We start from the raw sequence: 21,548 nt of genomic DNA, 5'->3' as shown, positions 1-21,548 counted from the left end.
AAGATATAACTCTGCATTTCAATTTCTGAAGTTATTGAGTGCTAACAATACACAGAGAAAGTATTCATTTTTCATAAAAACTTCAAGATCTACCAAAGAAATACAAATTTGCAGTCGTGGATATATGACCTGAATAAAAATGAAAATATAAATCAATGTTCTTGAAAATCTGTGGTCTGGATTTTATTTTATCATTTATGAATGTATAAGGAAATGCTACCACAGTGAACAGGGGATATCACACAGGGAATGATAATAGCCAAGAGTATGGTTTCTAAGAAAAATAAATACATAGAATAACAATAAAAAAGACAACATATTCTCATGCAGATAAAACTACCTAGTCAGTCATCCATAAAAACATTCATTTTGATTAAAATATCCATTGAAGCATCTACTGCATAGACTAATTTTTCATGGATGAATATCATTTTGCCCTTTGTTGTTTTTGTTATTTTTTATTATTTACAATTTTAAAGATAAATTCATCCAACCTGAGACTCTTCAGAAGCCAGTGCAACTCAAGTTATGTAAACTATTCTCTACTGAGTTTCTCAAACTGAGAATCTGATATGTCATCTAGAATAGAAACATGATGACCAGACCTGGCAGTCCACTAGCTAAAGAAGCTAACATAGTGTTCTGGATTGGGAGATCAAGTTAAAGTAGCGATGACTATGTTTATACTAATAAACTAAACAAGGCAAAGGACTGATACCTGGCCCTTAGATCAGATGACATAGACTGGCTACATCAATGCTACAAAATGCATATTCTTCAGGTCCCAAGATACAATAATTATTTTAAATTTGCTGGGGGGAGGAGGTGGGAGGGTTTTGTTTTGTTTTGTTTTGTTTTGTTTTGTTTTGTTTTGTTTTTTCCTGCCGAATGGATGTTACAGCTAAACATACATTTTCAGTGTTGGGGACAGTGTTGACTTTTCAGCACAGTAGGACATGCTTGAAATCATTTACAAAAAAAAGAAAGACACATTCTCTATCCATAACATCATATCATAGCCAACATTTGGAACAGTGCAAAGTGGCTTAAAATAACCCTTTAAATTCTAGCTGAAGTTATTAGCTAAAAACTTCATACATTACTCCTGCAGTTAACTGTTACTTAGTTTAGAAAAAGCAGTATTCAGTGGGGGATAGAAAAACATCTTGCCTAACTTTTTGGGTTTTGTTTTATTTTTGTTTAGTTTATTGCATTTATGCATGGCTTTGGGAGTCCTCAGCATGAAAAACACCACATAATTTCACAATTCTATACTACTACAATCATTATTTAAAGAGATGAAACCACTCTATAAGATGGGAAAGTATTTTAATAATCTTTCTAATCTGTATGATGTATTTAGTATTATAGTTCACCTTGTTTGGTTATTATCTTCTATCCCCTAGTATTCAATGTTGATTTAGGAATATGTTCATCTGTTTGCATAATATTAAGAATTTCTATTTCTTCCAGTGTATCTGAGTTAAAGTGCTTTCTGCAAATGTTTTATCCCTAGACTAACTGTATGTTCTGTAAGTATTAAGCACGTCTATGATGTTTATACATTAATTTGGAGAACATCCTGTATGCTTAAGAAGGAATCATGTCTATTTAATGTAAATATAAAATTCAGAATTGAAAAGATTATAATATCAGACTTTATTTAAAATATTTATTTAAAAGAGCAGTAAAAATGGATGTAGACTTGAAAATAAAAACTTTAATGATCCTTCACAGGATTAAATTATAACTGGAGAAATCATAAACAAATCCACATTTTTATCTTGTTTAAAGGTAAAATAAACTGTAAGTTTCAGTTACAAGAAAAATAATGCTATACTCTTTTCTTGCTGACACTATAATCTGTAAGTAGTGTTACTTTCAGTGAATATGAAAAAGCTGGAGGCAACACTGTAAGGAAGACCTTTAATCATTTTAGGTTTTAGCATGGAAGCCAGAGTCCCTTTCTGAAGCAGTATAAATCATGGTGCTTTGGATTACCCAGATAAAGTGAAGGAAAAAAAAAAAAAATCTAGACCTTCTGTCCTCCTAAATGAATAAATAAACAAGTAAATCCAAAGATTCCAAGAAAACTTTTTGTTGTTGTTGTTGTTGTTGTTGTTTGTTTTGTTTTGTTTTCAAATAATATTGATTTTCTTTTGGAATAATAATTTTTGAATGTAATTGTTAAAGTTTAATTATAGGTAGTCCTGTTTACATTTAGAAAGAGAATTGTTTCCTGTACAAAACAAAATGTTTCTGTCTAAAATGAAACAGAACTAATCTACTTTTTTTAAATAAGCACAACCTTATTCTGCAGTCATTTCAGAAAATCATTATAAAATTTATATTTTAAATAGCAGAAAATTGTAACATTTCAGAAATTCTTGATTGTTGAGTATGTATAAATTGTTAACCAGCTCTACCTCTGATGACGTCACTTAATATTTTTTACCAGTATTCTAAAAATCTTGTTACATGGGCATAACAGATGCATGGGACTCCGTGGGATTTCTTACAAGGCAAACCAAAACCTTGAGAGACTGCTACTGGCTCATGCAGAGACTCATAATTGAATGTTCTACATGACTTCACCCATTTGCAAAATCTGACTTGTTACAGTTTACAAGGTAATTTAAAATCTTTGTGGAGGGTGAGGCACACTTGCAAACAGAGCAAAAGGGGCTGCTCCAAACATCTTTGTTCAGAATGTCCAGAATTTGTATAAGTAATTACACACCACCCTTTAGTAGGAAGACTGGATTACAGAATGTTTTTCTCCAGGCAAACCAAAGCAAGGTCAGTGAGCACAATGTGCCCAGAGTTCCATTGCATTAGGATTAACACAAACTATACAGGGAATATCTGAAACAACTGTGAATTTCTCCCATTGTAGAGGGAAAAAAAAAAAAAAAAAAAAAAAAGAGGAAGATCAAGTGAGTACTTAGGTGAGAAACACATTTTCTGTACAATGAGGTAAATATTGATGTCTGGGGTAAGAACTGTACATCACGATCTCAAATGTTTATAAAGGAAGGTTGGGTTAATTGTTTGGGTAGAGGGACCTGTGGCTGTTCTGATGTTTCCTACTTTTTGTTAGATGTGATTATAGCCACGTGTCAGTGCTTCTGTGCTTCAAATCAGACCAGGTGATGAGGACTAACTCCAAAAAAGGGCATGGGAGATCTAGAAAGTAGCTGTGGTACTGCGGGGCAGTTTGAACTTGTACAGCTTCTCAAGACCAAGGCATAGTAGTAGAAGGGGAAAGCATAAGGCAAATAGTCTGTACCTCCTAACTCCTCAGTCACCAGTCACTTTGCCTTCACTGTCCTTTTGTCACTGTAATGATTCTGCAGGGGTGGCCTCTGTGACAGGCCCTGCGTGAAGGAAACTTCTTCCTCTCCATTTCATTTCATGGTTTTCATAGAATCATAGAATCATTAAGGTTAGAAAAGACCTCCAGATCATCTAGTCCAACCATCCTCCTACCACCAATATTACCCACCAAAACATGTCCTGAAGCACCATGTCCAACATTTCCTTAAACACCCCCAGGGACGGTGACTCTATCACCTCCCCGGGCAACCCATTCCAGTGCCTAATCACTCTTTCTGAGATGAAATTTCTCCTAATTTCCAACCTAAACCTCTCCTGGAGCAACTTGAGGTTGTTCCCTCTTGTCCTATCACTAGTTATCTGCAAGAAGAGGCTGACATACAGCTTTCAACTCCCTTTCAGGCAGCTGTAGAGGGCAATAAGGTCTCCCCTGAGACTCATCCAGACTAAACAACCTCAGTTCTCTCAGCTGCTCCTCATAGCACTTGTATTCCAGGCCCTTCACCAGCTTCATAGCCCTTCTCTGGACATGTTGTGGCCTTACCAGAGGAGAGTACAGGGGGATGGTCACCTCCCTGGTCCTGCTGGCTACGCTATTCCTGATACAAGACAGGATGCTGTTGGCCTTCTTGGCCACCTGGGTACACTGCTGGCTCATGTTCAGGTGAGCATCAAGCAACACCCGCAGATCCTTTTCCTCTGCGCAGCTTTCCAACCACTCTGCCCCAAGCCTGTAGCGTTGCATGGGGTTTTTGTGACCAAAGTGCAGGATCTGTCAGTTAGCCTTGTTGAACATCATCCCACTGGCATCTGCCCATCATTCCAACATGTCCACGTCCCTCTGCAGGGCCTTTCCACCCTCCATCAGATCAACATTTCCCCCCAACTTGGTGTAATCTGCAAACTTACTGAGGGTGCACTAAATTCCCTCCTCTCAATGATTAATAAAGATATTAAATAATCAATAAATACATTAGTTTTATTTTATTGTATGTTCTTTCTGTAATGTAAAAGGAGGAAGAGATCTATGATGCCTTGTTAGATCACAGGTAAGAAAAAACATAGACTTTATGTTTAACATTGATTCCTTCTATTATAATGGATTTATGTAGTAGAACTTCCCTACTAAGTGGCTTGGAGTTGTTTACTTTGAAAGATCAGAGCTGGCAAATAGTCATCGGATCTTCATGAAACCATACTATTGTGCATTTGTGTCATCATGTCTGTATAAAAATATGAATATTAAACTTCCATATTTTGGGACTATGTCTTTGGATCATAAAATATTTCATTCTAACAAGGTCAGTGGAAGTACTGCAGAGGTGCAAAGGTTTGGATAAATTGCCTACAACAAGCTTCTAGTCTTGCTGTATTTAATTTATGGTATTTCTATAGTTTGTGGTGGTTGCACTGCAGTGGGTACACAGATCAATGTACAGGTATGTGGCTTAGCAATAAGTGTGTAAGAAATGTGGATTTATTTCTCTTGACACATCTAAAAACTTTGTAATGAAGGCTGACTTCAACATTACTGCTCCATTCAAGGCCTTCAGCAATTACATTTTAAACAGTGTTTGAAGAACTCCTTTTTCACCTTAAGAAACATTTTTATGAATGTGGAAATGTGCAAGGTTTCTACAGGCAATAAAAAATCGTTAGAATGTGGGGAGAGGAGAGGTAGGAGTTAGGGTAACAATTTTGACAACTCTGAGGAAACTAAATTTATGGAAACAATTTATACAAGCTGATAGGAACTCCTACAGTGATTCTCTACAGAGGGAGAAACTTGTGAGCCAAAAGCCCACATTAGTCAAAGAAGTCTGTTAATCAGCCAAGCATTAAAGATGATATGATTCCATGTAGTCCTGTGAGCACATATATTCCCACTTGGGATCCCAAATCAGTACAGATTTGTAAAATACATATCCATGTAGTGCACAGATTATGGGCTTTTGTCAAATACAGCAATATAACTCTGTTATGATAGAATGATGTATACTACAAGATTAAGCTCAAAATAATCCCATGTTTTGCTTTTCAATTAAAATAAATTATATTACTTCACCTGTATTGTTCATACCAACTCAGAGGTTTTCTCTGGTAGATGGGAAACTTAAAGTGTTCTGTCCAAAAATGACATCTGCAGATACCACAAAACCAAACATCTTTAGTTGTTGAGTAGGATACAGAATTTTCCCACTTAATATAAGAGAACATTATATAAACATAAAAATCAATAAACACCTTGTTAACCTCAGGCACTCAAGGGAAAAATCTGGAGAATAGATAATCCATGCAATGTGTTTTGAAACCAAACAAATCCAAAGTATATTGGATGAGGACATGAAAAGAGATGTGAGAAAAATTAGCCTCCTTTAATCTAACTTTTTCTCGTTATATTAGTTTACACTTTAATCAAAAGTAATTATAATTAATATTTTCCCAAAAATAAATATTTTAACTCCAATTTCATGATATATTAAGATCTCAACATTATTAGACATTAAAGGCTATATCAGAAGGTTTTTCATTACATTTTGTCATTGGATTACATCAATTTGTTGCACATTTGTGTAATTATTATCATTAGAATTGTTAAAATAGTGATATTTTCCCTTGGGGGAAAAGAAAGACATCTTCTCAAATTCTAACAGTCTAACTAAATCTAAGATAAGATAAAAACCAACAAAGCCATCTAGTTTCTTGAGCACCAGAGTAATTTAAAATTATAACTCTTGAATTATGATTAAATCATTTGGTAGGATTTGAGTTTATTCCTTTACATTAGGGAGAAAAGGATTTGTAATCTTTTATATCTAAAGTGATATAATCTGCAGGCATTGTACAGATCTATATCAAATGTCAGGAAAAGTGATTAAAAACCAGACCAGACCAGACCAAACCAAACCAAACCAAACCAAACCAAACCAACCGACCATACAATCAAACAAGATAATACAAACCCCTAAGCATCATGACCTGGCATTATGCAAGATTAGAATAAAGCTGACTGAATAAATTTAACTGCAAAGATATTGAACCAGAAGACTTTTTTCAAACCTGTTTCCATTCTCCCAGCTGGTCTTTGCCTAACATGTAACCCTAGGATTCCTCACTTTGAAATAGAAAATAACCTTCCAGATCTCCTTTATAAAGTATTCTGAAATAAATTCTATAATTAAAAAAGCCTTATTGAGTAGTAATGATACAGAATAACCCTCAGCTTAAATTTCATTTTCTATTACTGCTAACAGAATTGAAAGAACCCCAAAAAAATGAGTCAAATAAAATATCTTGTGGAGGACAAGTGGACAAGTCAGGAAGACACTTGACTTGAGAATTCCCTTCTCCTTTCTTGACTTGAATCTATCACCAAATTCATCTTTGAGACACTTTTGTTCTACAGTCGTGAGTAAAGAGTGATGACATTGATGAAGGAGGATTATAGATAAAGTAGGACTTTCTTATATCTAACTGGTTAGAAGGTTAGTTTTTCTTTTTCTTTTTTTTTTTATTTTTTTTAATTTCTGTATAATTATTTTTGAATTTAACAATGTTTTGTTTAATTTTGAATAGAAATAAGCCAAAACAAGAAAAGTTGTGAATATTCTTTCCTAAAAATCAGTGTTTATACTTGTTGGGAACATATTATAATGATTTTGTAATGAAAAATACCCAACAATTTTCCAAACAGAAATTTCCCTCAGGAAAAAAAAAAATGCATCTTTTGCCTAAAATTTCGTACATTTTATACTGAATATTAAGGTTTCTGGAAGGAGTAGTGGAGTGGTAGTCTGAATTCAGTTAAAATGTTTTGAACTTTATCCAGTGACCAAAGTATCAAATTAGGTCTCCTCTTAAACCATTGTCTTCTGGGCATAGTAGTCAGCTTTCCATTTTCTCCTGTGGGCTTGACTCCAGGCAGATTTCATGATTCTATAGTGAATCCAGTGCACAAGTATAAATATATAAATATGACATAGTCTGGCTACTAGCCTGACAGATATGGGAAGAATATCTGGGAATATGGATCTGAAGGCATTTTTTTTCCAGGGTAATGTTTTTCTGTATAAATAAATAAATAAATAAATATATATATATTTAAACTGAAAGGGTTTAATCACTTCAGTGAAATAAAATAAAGCAGTTCAGCTTGAGAAATGTCTTTCTGGTTGAGTTGTTTTGATGGGAACTGTTTGAAATATTCTGTCACTTTAAAAAAATATATTCTTATGAATTTGCATTCTGGTATTATCATTATTTTTTAATGCTCCATTTCTCACTTCACTTTTAGGTAGAAATAAACAGATTCTGAAGTACTATTCCACCAAATGCTCTCAGTCAGTTGTCTAAAACTTTATTTATCAGCACAAAAGTTTTCTTTGCCAGTTCTACATGCAATAGCATCTACCAAGGTACAACAGAAAAGTATAGAATAAAAGACATTATTAATTGTGAACCATACCAAAATGATACTATTATGTGAACTGTTTGCTGGCTGTATTGCTTCAGCCAAGAGCTGTTTGTTTTTTTCTTAATGCAGCTTATCCCTTCACTGAAGTAATGGAAAAATCATATTTAGCAAGGAAACTGTGACAGAATTGCTAAAGAATGCTAACATAGACATTTGTTTTACTCTCATTTCTTGAGAGCAGCAATAAATAAAACAGAATAAACAGTCTAAGTGTTTTTGGAAAGTGTCTTTTGGATCCAGATCTTGAAGAGACTAACACACTAACATGTATGTTAGTATATAAAATTCACTGTAAGTAGTCTTATCTGTAAAAGCTACTGATTATTTTGCACGAATTTAAATTCACACCTAAAATATGGACATAGGTTTGGGATATGTGAGTTTTAAATATTGCTGGTTAATAAAGGCACCTCAACTGGAGTGCTGAGTACGGATATTTTTCCAAAACTAGATATGATTGCAGATGGAAAAGGAGATAAGCAATACAGATGTCTTGATGTTTCATTTTAGTTATTCAGATCATAAATATAAACCTGTTTCCTAAACAAATAAAAGATCTGTTTACCTTCCAAATGAAAGCAGTCTGTCCTTTGTTTTTGATTCCAGGTGTGTGAAAAAAAAAAAATGGTTAATGGGAGTAAAACAAACAAGCAAAAAACACCATCAGACAGGTTTAATTCTAAAAAGCCCATGAGCTTTAGATTTGAAACAAATTAAATAATGTTTCCTAAAAAAAAGTAATTGAATTGAAACCCTTAAGTAAATCAAATGTGTACTACCAGATCCTAGTAGTGAATTCTGCCTGTAAGTGCCTTTTCCAATACTCAGCACACTGAGACATTACTAGAAGCTAGAAGCATGAAAACAATTCTGTCTTATGAGTTGTAGTGCTGCACTTGCATCTCATGACTTACATATTGAATGATGAGGGGCTTTTTATCAGTCACAGAGCAAGCAGAAAATTGCAAAATTATTTTTCATTTTCTTCAGAAGATATTTTTTCATGCACACTGTTCCAGAACTTCAAGTACTTATCCTCACACTTCCATCCACAAACAGTATCAGCAGCAAACAAAGAGTGCCTTATCAAAGCAGCAGTTCATAATAACAAATCCATTACAGCTTTCAAGCTACTTACCAAAAAGTCAGACAATAATCATTCAGTATGTGACTTGGGCTGGGGAAGAGTGGTGAATAATGGAGAAAAGTAAAACTTTATGTCTTTTGCAGGAGATGGAAGAAATCACTCAAAGGGTGGATTTTTATGAATCTGTTTTTTCTTAACCTGTGAGCAAAAGGAGTGGGTAGTGCAAATGATGTCATTTTAAGGCAGCACACTCTGTTTATACACTTTACTTCCATTTGTCTGAAGATGCTACTAATAAATACAAAATGCTTTTATCTAAAGAAATAAAGAATACCAGTCAACTATGAAAATCCCATGCAATTCCTCGGAAAATTAGCAGCAGTAAGCTTTCTTTTCAGTGTTTTCATGGCCAAATTTATACTTCACTGCTGCTTCACTAATACTATGGTAAACAAGAAAAGTAGACAAAAGCTGTCCAGTGAGCCATCCTCTGCTTTGGCCTAAACAAAGCTTTTCTGCTTTCAGAGTTTTGCAGAGGATGGAAATGTATTACCTGCAGAAGCTTTCTATCTTAAAACATCTTGATACATCTGCTTTAATTAATATAATGTCAGAATTTTTTACTAATAAGTTCAGTCTTCAGTGAATGAGAATTATAAAAAGGGGCTTACCTAAATCCTTTATTGCCAAAATACCTTTATTGCTAAAAGATGAAAAAGAATTTGTAGCTGTCTATGTATTTTATTTGTGTCATGCTATTAAGATCTAGTGGAAGAAAAAATTTAATTTATACTAAAACAACAATGATAAAGAAACAAACCACCAACAACAGAAAAGCAGCAAACCACAAGTGTTTGCAACAATTGCTTAGATTTCATTAATTTTTCATTTGTGAGAAACAGTAATTATTTTCTGAAGTTAATTTATCACTGAAGTCAGTTATCAAAGCCAAAAATCTATTTTTGTTTTAAAATCCCTCAACAGTTAATATATACTAAATTAGTATAGATGGAATTTTAATACTGAAGATAATTCATAACATTCTGTATTTGGTTGTATCTTCATGTAATCTAAGTACTTTAAACTTTCTTTCTAATACAAGATTGGTAAAAAATTTTAATGATTGATTTTCTTGAGAGTAATGTCATTTTTTTCTTACCTTTTCTTACTAATAGCTTTGTTAAACTTCATTAGCTGTAATGAACTACATTTCAAGATCTAGTCTGTCTTATCTCTATGAACATTAGTATAATTTATAACTTTTAGCTTGACTGAATTTAGAATTTTTACAGACACTAGCTGATTTTACTTTTTTTTTATGTATATATTTTGGTAGATGAGTGTATATATAAAAGAAACATGACTAGTAGCATATGTATAAATATGTAAAAATATAATGTACTAATAGCACAGTTTTCAGGCCTTCCGGGTAGCTACCTTTGATTAGTGTTTGTTTGATTGTTTGTTTTTGTTTTTTTGATTTTTTTGTTTATTTGTTTATTTGTTTATTTTGGGTTGTGCTTACTCTTTCTCAAGGTCAATCAGTAAGAGGATTTTCCTTGCACTTGCTTGGGACAGTCCCATTTCAAACTCAAGACAGCAGTATATGTGCTCTTCACAGTAACTGTTTCTCCCTGGAAAAATAAGATGAATAAATTAAAATATACAGTGCTTTAAAATGTATTCACAATGCATTGTATAAGAGAATTATATAATTAGGTTGGAAGAACGTATATGTATTTGAACATAGACGAGTAAGCTACTTTCCCGTCATACATTTCTTTATATAGAGAGTTAAGGGTTCCCTTACTTCTCTTTGTGTGGAATGATGAATGTATTAGGCTCTGAGACACATATTAAATAAAGTAATTTAAAGCTATTATGATTTCTAAAAATTGACAAGAAAACAAAAAAGTTAAAGTATTACTTTACCATTCCTTGCAGCTTCCCATGTAAATACTGCTGTGATTGAGAATCTAACATTCTTTTCTACCTTGTGATGCTTTGAATATGAGTATCCTACTGCATGAGGAAATCTGTCCTCTTGAGGCAAATAATGTCTCAGAGAAGTGTGTTCTGCTCTTTATTAGAAGGAATGGTATTATAATGGTGTTATAGCCTGATTTTCAACTTAAAGCTTTGTTTTCAGTACTGCTCAAAATTAGCAGATTGGAAGAAGATAAATAGAATTTGACTATATTTACAATTAATACGTATTTAAACTTTATCTGGAATAAAAATATTAGTGATTAGAGCCTTCATTTCAAGAAATTGATGTGCACAGTAAACACAAAACACTTAGGTGAATTTCTATGTGACATACTGCTTATTCAGCTACTTCCTAGAGGTGTAAAGAGGGTGGGTATCTTCATAGATTCCCATGGATTTTAATTTATTTATTTATTTTGTTTTCCCCTCAATTTGTTCCAGCAGGCAAATTGTACCAGTATTTGTTGAGTGTCCTGTTTGACTAACAGCGATGAGTTCACTGCGTTAATCGGGGATACTCAGTTGTGCCAAAGCATTTGTTTCATGGCTGCACTGGGTTTCCATCTCACTTCATGCACTTGATTAAGTGTCACATTTTTGCTTAGGGTAAACAGTGTTGCCACTGAAGGTAGTGTGGAAGCTGTTCCAGGTTTGCTGATATCAAACATGTGCTGATTAACAGTATTGGAGATTAGTTGCAGAGAGAGAAAATAAAGGAATTTTATTTTAGTTGAATAGTACTCACATCTAATTCAGTATTTCAAAGGGGAGACACTCTATTTTTATTTTTCTAATTATTCCATTTTCTAAAGTGTGCAATAGTAGGTTTCCTCTAGACAATTCTGTATGCAGTTTTGGTATTTTCAGAATGAATAGATTATTTGACTATGTATTAGTTGTAGATTATTGTCCTTATGCCATTTCCATCTAAACTAACATTTTGACTACCTACTTGTCAGTCTAAGTGATATCTGAGGTGAAAAAATTAACCATAACACCAAAAAGAATAAAGATTAATGTATGACCATTAATCTTGATTTAAATTATTCTCAGAAATGTACTGCAAACACAGATCTTGAAAATACCTTCTATTTTTTTTTTCAGTATAATGAATCAGACCTCATTTAATCATTCTGTTAATAAAATATACACCAAAAGAGAGCCCAGCTCATTTTCCGAAAGATATATTTGTTTTACTATACTAACAACAACAGAACACTCACTGTAGCATGTTTAAAGAGAAGTAGGCCTTTTGCTAATGAGTTGGGAGTTTTGCAACCGTACTTCAAGCCTAAATCCATGTTAGTAAGTTTTAATCTCACTGCCCTTTCCTTCCAGCTCTTGCAAAAATGAATCATAGAAACTCATGCAAAACAATACCTGCTGCCCAGCTGAGCTATTTTCAAAGTAACTCAGCTGCAGTCATGCCCTGCTTTCAGAAGGAGCTTTGCTTTCATTTACACCCAAAGCCAGAAATCTTATTCCAGGAGCTAACTGTCCATTATCATTTTGTGGACACACATATATCCATATGTGGCATCCAGATGTCAGCAAGAATTACTTCGGAATCATCTTTATTTAGTGCTAGTATTTTTAAAAAAATGCATTTTGAAATAGTTGTTAACATTAGTAATCAGGTAGTAGATTCTGAAACATGAAGGATTAACTGTGCAAAGACCACCCAAATAGGCAAAGTTATTACAAAGCTTAATATAATTCCATTTTCCCTGTGGAACTTTTATCAGTATTTCTCTTGTACTGTGCTGGTTAGTAACATCAGGACATAGATAAGACAAGATAATAAAAAGTATTGGAAAAAAGCCCAGCATTGTAAAATGTTTTGGGTTTTGTTTGTTTGTTTGTTTGTTTGTTTGTTTATTTTGTACATAGGGCAAACCAGAAGAAGAACTGAGTTACAAGTCAGTAACAAAACTTTCCTTAAAAAATAATTTCCAAAGAAAGAGATGAAATGAGCAACAAAAGGCAAGACAAGGAACAAACACAATACCATAGTGAAAAAACATTGAGATGGATTTTGCCATATTTTTTATCTTTCTTTTTCATAAGTCTTTAATGAGTCAGCTGAGTTCCATGTATACTTTTTCCATGTATACTTTTATTGTTACCCTACTTACTGATGATTTCATTATGTGTGTGTAACATCTCAGGTGGAATAGAAGTTGATGAAATAGAGAAATTAAAGCAAATTTGAGTAAGGAAGAAAAACACATAGTTAAAATGGTAGGAACAAATCAAAAGAACGTGTTTCCCAAAGTTTCTAGCAAGACTGTGTTGCTAGTGCTTTGGTTGTACGTTCTGCTCTTGCCATCAACTTTACCTGTTTTTTATTTGTTTGTTTGTTTGCTCTGTGTGTCTGTATGAACTGATTTTAAATCTATCTCTTGGATGGAAGAATATACATGCAGAGAAAGGTGTCTCATTCACAGAGATCAGAAAACACGTATTTCTGTAGAATTTTGTTAGCACTATGTTACCTTAGGTAAGCATACATAATTAATTGTAGCTGTTTTGGATAGACGTTAACAATCTAGAAAAAGAAAAAAAAAAAAAAAGTATGCCAAAGAATGGCAGTCCTTCATTTTCTTTCATGTGAACAAATTTGAGTTCATGTTTGTAAACATTTTGTTATCTCCTCATCTTAGAAGATGTCTGGAAATCTTAAGGTGCACAGGAGCAATTTTTGCTAGTAAATCCAAAATAAATCAAAATTTTGGTTTTGGACAAGTTCCTGACATTTCACATGACATTTCAGTGTCATGCAACATTTTTACATTATCAGACCTCAAGAAATTAGACATCATCTAACTTAAAACACAGATAAGATGGGCTCCTTGAAAACTGCTGCCACGAAACCCACTCCTGCTGACCATGTCTTTCTTTGTGAATAAAATTTGTGTCCAGTAAAACATACGTATGCCCAAAAACAAACAAGAAAAAAAAAAAAAAAACACAACAGAAATTAAATTCTGCAGCCTGTGTGAATCCCACTGCCCATTATTTTGTCTCTTAGAAAACAATTTCCTTCTTTCTATGTTCTTCTTCCTTCCTTTGCCTTTTGCTTTCCTCTCTGCCCAAACTCTGGAAGAAAAAAGAACAAGCCCCCACACCAAACCGTAACAGAGTGAAAATCTACTGATAGCTCTCATGATGTCTTTTTTTTTTTTTTTTTAAATGCATTCCTGGAAATAGTTGTTCATAAAATTGAACTTCAGTTGTCACAATTAGAAATTTTGAAAGGTCTTCTATTATTAAATTAGAGATGATCACAAAATATAAGTTTAAAGATGTTTCCTAAATTCTTTATCTGTACATTCATTCATGTGACATAGACTCAATGTTTATTTCAATTCACAATTCTCTCACTTAGCACTGAGGGAATTCAGTACTTACACACGTCATCAACTAGATGACCTGGACAATGAATTCCCCTTTTTTTTTTCTTTTTTTTTTAAATAAATAAATAAAAATAATTTAAAAGAAAGAAAGAAAGAAAGAAAGAAAGAAAGAAAGAAAGAAAGAAAGAAAGAAAGAAAGAAAGAAAGAAAGAAAGAAAGAAAGAAAAGAAAGAAAGAAAGAAAGAAAGAAAGAAAGAAAGAAAGAAAGAAAGAAAGAAAGAAAGAAAGAAAGAAAGAAAGAAAGAAAGAAAAAGAAAGAAAGAAAGAAAGAAAGAAAGAAAGAAAGAAAGAAAGAAAGAAAGAAAGAAAGAAAGAAGAAAGAAAGAAAGAAAGAAAGAAAGAAAGAAAGAAAGAAAGAAAGAAAGAAAGAAAGAAAGAAAGAAAGAAAGAAAGAAAGAAAGAAAGAAAGAAAGAAAAGAAAGAAAGAAAGAAAGAGAAAGAAAGAAAGAAAGAAAAAGAAAGAAGCAGGTATAATGATCATGCTTAAATAACTCAAAGTACACACAAAGTGCTTTGACAGTGTAACTGACATGTAATTACTTGGTATTGCTGTAGTAGCTGGTCAAACATCTGTATGTTGCCTGATCAGTTTGTTTCTATAGATAAGAAAATAATTCAGTTTCTATGGCCCATTCATTCCTAGCTGTTTTTTAAGACTGCCAGCAAAAGTAACAGTTGTGATTATACAGACAGCTGTCTACTAGGACTTGGCCTGAAACCATCAGTTTTTAACATATAGCCATTGAACAGCTGTTAGATATTATAGTTACAACTAGCTCAGAATATATTTGAGTCTATGACTGGGGTGTCAAAATGTACATGCAGAATTGTTGGTGCTCTGAGCCATTCAGTAGCCTAGAAATTAATTTTGGGAGCTTTATTAATTTTTTGGAGAGGGAGAAAGAATAACAATCTTAACAGAGGTTTCATCTGCTGCTGTTGTATGTATATATGTCAAAGACAGAAAAAGGTGCTTTAATCATATCCTGTCAGCTTAACTGTAAGGCATTTTTATTTCCTATTTTTCTGGGAAAATATATACAGTATTGTACCACACAATCACAAAGTGCCAAATAGGAAAACTTGCAGAAAACTGTTGCCATGGTCTAGATTTTGAGCAAATTTTGAGGGGAAAAAAATAAAATAACCTACACATTTTCATCTTCAAAAGTCAAACCTGCCATTATATTTATGGCTTTGTTTAGATTGTCTCTCTTTTTCTCTTTCTTTTCTCTTTCTCTTCTCTTCTCTTCTCTTCTCTCTTCTCTTCTCTTCTTCTCTTCTCTTCTCTTCTCTTCTCTTCTCTTCTCTTCTCTTCTCTTCTCTTCTCTTCTCTTCTCTTCTCTTCTCTTCTCTTCTCTCTTCTCTTCTTTCTTTTCTTTTCTTTTCTTTTCTTTTCTTTTTTTCTTTTCTTTTCTTTTCTTTTCTTTTCTTTTCTTTTCTTTTCTTTTCTTTTCTTTTCTTTTCTTTTCTTTTCTTTTCTTTTCTTTTCTTTTCTTTTCTTTTCTTTTCTTTTCTTTTCTTTTCTTTTCTTTTCTTTTCTTTTCTTTTCTTTTCTTTTCTTTTCTTTTCTTTTTTCTTTTTTCTTCTTTTTCTATTTTTGTGCATCTCCATCTAGAGTTTACAAAGAAAATAGACCTGCTGTGATGTGAACCCCAAAGGAAAGATATGCTGTCTCTGTAATATACTGAAATGTCAGGAAATCATTTATTGAGCCACTGGTGCCTTTAGTTGCTGGTTATTATTTGTGTTGCTGTCTGGTAATGTGTGTGTTTGTAGATCAATTATCTCAAGAGCTCTTTGGAGCTATAAGGTCATCTTTCGCATATTTGTCAGATACTTCTCTGCAGACATGCCAAGTAATACATTTTTCTTCCAGGACTTAATAGCTCATCCATCCAAGTAAGTGAAGAAAGGGAGTGTCTGATGATGGTAAGACTCTCAGTGGTTTAGCTTTGCAGTAGCTTGCAAACATTACTTGTGAGATGGAATACATAAGGGATACCTAAATTACAAGTGGTTAAGTTATGTACAGCAAGTTAAAGCAATATGATAACATTTCATCTTGATAGAAGAATTTCTACTGAGAACTGCTCTAAAATCACCTCTAGTTAACACCAGTTTTCTAATGTATAAATTTGTAAGAATAGAGGATTGCTTCTGATGTGTACTATTGTGCAACTGATACTCTGACAGGATTGATTCTTAATCCACTGACGGTTTGAAAGTTGACCTCAGGTACGCCTGCTGCCATGCTAACATGTTAATTGAAGCATGGAATTCTCAAATCTGATGGGTTTGATGCAAGAAGGGATGGAGAAGTCTAAAAGTAGGAAAAAGGGCACAGAACAATTGAGAGTGGAAATGGCAGGGGACTATCCCTGTTAATATCTACATTAGGAAGTACAGCTGGCCAAGATGGGTGGGGCTAGAGACCAAAACAGCTGTTGCTGAAAGCTTGAGCTCAGCACTCTCTGTTTTCAGGACTTTTGTTTTGGACTGTCTCTCAACTGACTTCACTGACAAAGTGATCGTATTTAGTGGGGCATCTTTCACTGTAGCTCAGTCTGAAAGTAAATGAATTTGTATGCTCTAAGACCATGCCACAATGTAAGTGGGGCAGTTCTGGGGTTCACTCAAAAAGTGACTGAAGTGCAAATGCAGACCTTCCGTAAAAGCAGGAGAATGGGGAATACTGAAGGAAGAGGTGTCTCTGAAGTTGTTCCTCTCCTTTACTTTCCTGACTTTTGCTCCCCTGTCTTTAGTACCTGCATGCCAATTTAAATCATCTCCTTAAGATAAATACTGATTCATTTTTTCTTTTGGCACTGCAACAGGAGAGGTAGATAACTCATTCATATTATGTATTGCCAAACAGACTCACATAAGAAATGGAAAAGGTTTTCCTTTATTTATTTTATTTTATTTTATTTTATTTTATTTTATTTTATTTTATTTTATTTTATTTTATTTTATTTTATTATTTTATTTATTTTATTTTATTTTATTTTATTTATTTTATATTTCTTTTTTTCTCCTGCCTTTCTGAATCAGAGACTGTTTAAAGACATGACTTGCAGCTCTAAGGAAAAGTCTTTCAATGCTTACTTTATTTGTATGTGAGCCTGTAGTTAGAGTTATCATGACTTGTGCTGAACTGTGACATTAGGCAGCCAACAGTGTGAGAATGGTGGTGCCAGAGAAAGAACAAGCAAACAAAACCCCTGTATTTTGCCATGCTATACATAATATCTATGTATTTCAACCAGGGACTTATGGGCAAGGGAAAGAAAACTATAGGAAAGTTGATGTATAGTCAAATTACTTGTATTTGCTGCCTCTGGTATTTTGTTTTAGTGGGAACTTCACTTGTGAACAAATTCTGAAAAAAAGAAAAAATCCTTTTTTATTGCCTTCTTGAATTTAACCCTTGAAATCTTTAATGGAATGTATATTGAAATTTAAAAAAAAAAAAAAAAAAAGCGAAAAGAGAATTTTGAAGGAAGATTATTCAGTAATCATTCATGTAATCTGAAAACATAATAACAGAATTTAGAGGGTACATAACTGCAGATTGGATTCAAATTTTCATATGCTCAAAAGATTTTAAAGAAAAGTCTTGTAAGTATCGTGGGGAAAAGGGATGGAACAGAACCAGGAAGCAAAAGAAAACAAAGCAACAATATTTGCAAACAATATTTGTGGTGCTAGACTACTAAATTCAGAGTTTCTGCCAGTTTCAGCCCTTTCTGATATGTATTTATAGAGGCTACTCAGGGAAAAAACTGATCTTGTTTAGGATCTTTATTCTGGATGCAGCCAAAAGCTAATTTGCTTTGAGGGCTTTGCTTCACTGAATTACATTTTTCAAAAGAAAATTAATATGAAATAATAAAATAATTGTTAAAGTGGAAGTAAATGAGTGAAACATACCAATAGAGGAAATAGAGCAGATGACTTCTGAAGTTAGTGGGATAACTCCAATTTTAATTGCATTAATCTAATTGTTGTTAGACTGGTGATGGGATGGTACTTTCCATTCTGTAGGAGAAGATTAGCTTAGAGAAATGTAGTACTTGGAAATGTGGTCATGCAATCCAAATAAAGGTCATAAAAAGTGACTTAATTTGAACAATTAATAGTTCAAATATACCTAGGAAAATTCTTTGGTGTATATTTGTAAGGAACAGAAATTCTAACCCTAAATATTTTCTCCTTTTGGAGATGAGTCAGGAGTTTGGAGATGATAAATATTTCTGTTCTGCTGATCAATTATCTAGTTGTTAAGTTCATCAAATATTTCTGAAAATAAACTCATCAACTGGAAGAAAAACCCTCAGCTTGCACCATGTTTAATGAATAGGTCAAAACCTAGTTAAGTATTAATAATTTTCTCAACATTGAAAACTAGGAAGTCCCCAGCTAGCAAAGTCTTACAAAGGTGTTGACATCTACGAGTATCTATGAGTAATGCCCAATTCTGATTAATGGGATTTGCTGAATGTGTCAATATGGACTTATATCTCATTCTCTAAAGTCTTTTGAGAATTTCTTTCATGGATAGAACTACCTTTGACACTAAAGCAAAGAAGTGGAAGCAGAGATTTTGATTTATGACAAATTAAGTTTTTAGTTGAAATACTTAATGCTTATCTCCTTTAACGTCATCTGAAGTTTGCTTCAGAGAAAATTTGTAGCTAAAATAAGATGTAAACAAATTCCAACTAAGAATGTAAAGTGCACAAAAATGGTGGTTTTATAGAAGCAGCTGACAGAATTTTAAATTGGGTTGTTACGTCGAAATTATATTTTAAAGTCTCTTTGGAATCCTATGCACAGAGATCAAAAACATTACCAACCAAGACAAAAGGCTGACAGTAGGGAGGAATGGCCACCATGAGCACATGAAAGCGACAATAAGAAAAGTTAAATCATCGGGGGAATACGGTTGTATTATTTTTTTATTGAATCCTTGCTTTTTTATGTGTAGGTTGCAGGTGCATATAAGTACTTAGAAGGCTCAGCTTTCAACAGAAATTAAAACATTTTTGATAAGAGAAACTTAGTTGTCAAGTCATTTTTAATTTCGTTGGTGTATTTGTTTACTTTTTCTTCTCACTAAAATGTTTCTTTTAGTTCTTTTGCTATTCTCTTATGCTTTGATGTCTCCTGCTTATAAAGATGACTAACTTAATCCAAGCGTTGCTTGTAAAACCACCAAACAATCTGTACATTAACAATGAAACAGAAATATGGTATCTTCAATTTAAATGCCAAAACACTACTACAATGATACAGAGTTCAGTTATGCAATATTTTCTTTCTGTGTGTAATCAGCCATCATCCCTGCCTTTTGTGCTCTCTAGTTTGTATAACACCCACCTCAAAGAGAACTATGCATGCACATTTTAAAAATAAATTATAAGGCATGTATTAATTAAAGTAATATCATATGATGTTTTAATGACACCTACGTTCTTTTATCAGAACGTATATATTTGCCCTCTGTATCCTTCCTGCTGGGGACTTTATTGGTATTACAAAAAAAATATTGCTTGTAACTGTTGCTCATGCTGATCATGAATTCAATAGGGATCAGCTCCTGCCAGTAAAGGCTGCATATTTATGCTATTGATTTGTGAGGGAAGGAAGCTGAGGGCTTTTTATATTGTGCTATAAAATTAATAAATAATGATTCATGAGAACAGCATCCTGCGGCTCACTGGTGAGCAGTAATTTGATATGAGGGTCATATTGTTATTCTAAATGTACCTGGTATTCAATAACAGAGGAGAATATTGTTGCAGTACCACTGAGAACAGTCCTAACTTCTGTGCTATGGGATTTGCTCTCTGATGAAGCGGGGAGGTGGAGCAGCAGGAAGTAGGCCGCGTTTCCTTATTGCCTTCTCTCTCTGGGGTCACTTCCTTTCTCCGGCAAAATGGTGAGGCGCTATATGCATAGATGTGATGGGAATCATCAGGAGAGGAGATAGGAGAGGAAGTCTTATGAGGAAGTCCCATTATCTTCACTGGCTAAGGTCAGAAGGAGAGAGTACAATATCAGCTCTTCCACAGCTTCCTCTGAGCTTTTGTCACAGGTAAAATTCACTAGAGACCACCAATCTGATTCTGCTATTGAGTGGGAAGTTAGGAAGAAAAAGGACATAAATGTTTTCAGATCCCAGCAGAAACAGTGGTCTCTTTTCCAAATAATATGACAGTGTTATAAGTGGAAATTGTATTCTGAAACCTTTTACTTATTCTGGTATTGCTTAGCTTTTTCAGAACAATGATTGTACCTATCCTTAATACAGCCCTGATTCAATTATCTCTCAAGCAGAAATTTATTTGACAGAGGTTATCAAAATCTTGGCTTCAGAGGTACAAATAGTTCAGAGGCACAAAAAATAAATAAATGATAATAATAATAATAAAAAGAGATACAAAAAAGAGGTACAAATACTCAGAAGACATTATAAAATATATTTAAGTTGGAGAAAGATTCACGGGGTGGTTTAAATTTGGCTGTGTTAGAAATACATATTTTAACTCAGTTTTGAATCATCAGAATGTTTGTCAGCACTGCCACCCAATATGGTTTTACAGGGTATTATGTCATAGATTCATTTGTTTCAGCAGTTACTAGCTCCTTTAAATTTCTGAAGAGTAAATAGATTGGAGTGTTTGAGTGATGGCAATGTAGCATAAAATAAACTTAGAATACTGATATTCCCAGGGTGATTTGTATTAGCAGAGGTTTGCTACTTCACATTACTGTCAGATCTTGAAGATCACAATGTGTAAATCACATCGGTGGGAGAGCAAGGAAACTTGTATGTAGAAGACAGCTATGGACTTAAGGAGCCTTAGTGACTCCAGTGCTTTTAGTTCAACCTAAAAAATTTAGATGCTCGGTGTCAGCCTCTGAATCTGATGCCTGAGGAAGCTGTGCTTGTAGTGAACCAGAATTAAAGTTGAAAAGTGAATGAATAGAAGGAAAATGTAGCAGCATAGTAGGTATGTGTGCTTCAAAACTAATAATAACACTGTAACTGGTTATATTTGACAGGTTTCTTGTTCAAATGACCACCTTTGATACCTGACCTATTTTAGTGAAATTGAATTTCTCTCAGTAATATTTTCTCTGGTCGATTTCTAGACTATAACTTGTATACCTTGCATACTTCTAAATCTCTGTGCAATTCGTCCTTGGTAATTAAACTTTGCTATTAGCTCTGGTAGAT

At 33.5% G+C, this 21,548-nt stretch overlaps 1 protein-coding gene across 3 annotated transcripts in view; it reads left to right on the top strand.

Moving 5' to 3' along the window:
- Positions 1–21,548, top strand: part of CNTNAP2 (contactin associated protein 2) — a 1,160,459-nt gene that overhangs the window by 278,690 nt on the left and 860,221 nt on the right. The window lies entirely within an intron of this gene.

This window comes from Anser brachyrhynchus (genome assembly GCF_964034855.1).
Source record: "Anser brachyrhynchus genome assembly, chromosome: 2".
In the NCBI taxonomy this organism is placed as follows: Eukaryota; Metazoa; Chordata; class Aves; order Anseriformes; family Anatidae; genus Anser; species Anser brachyrhynchus.
Note: the sequence above shows the minus strand (reverse complement) of the source record. Positions and strands in the feature narration are given on the sequence as shown.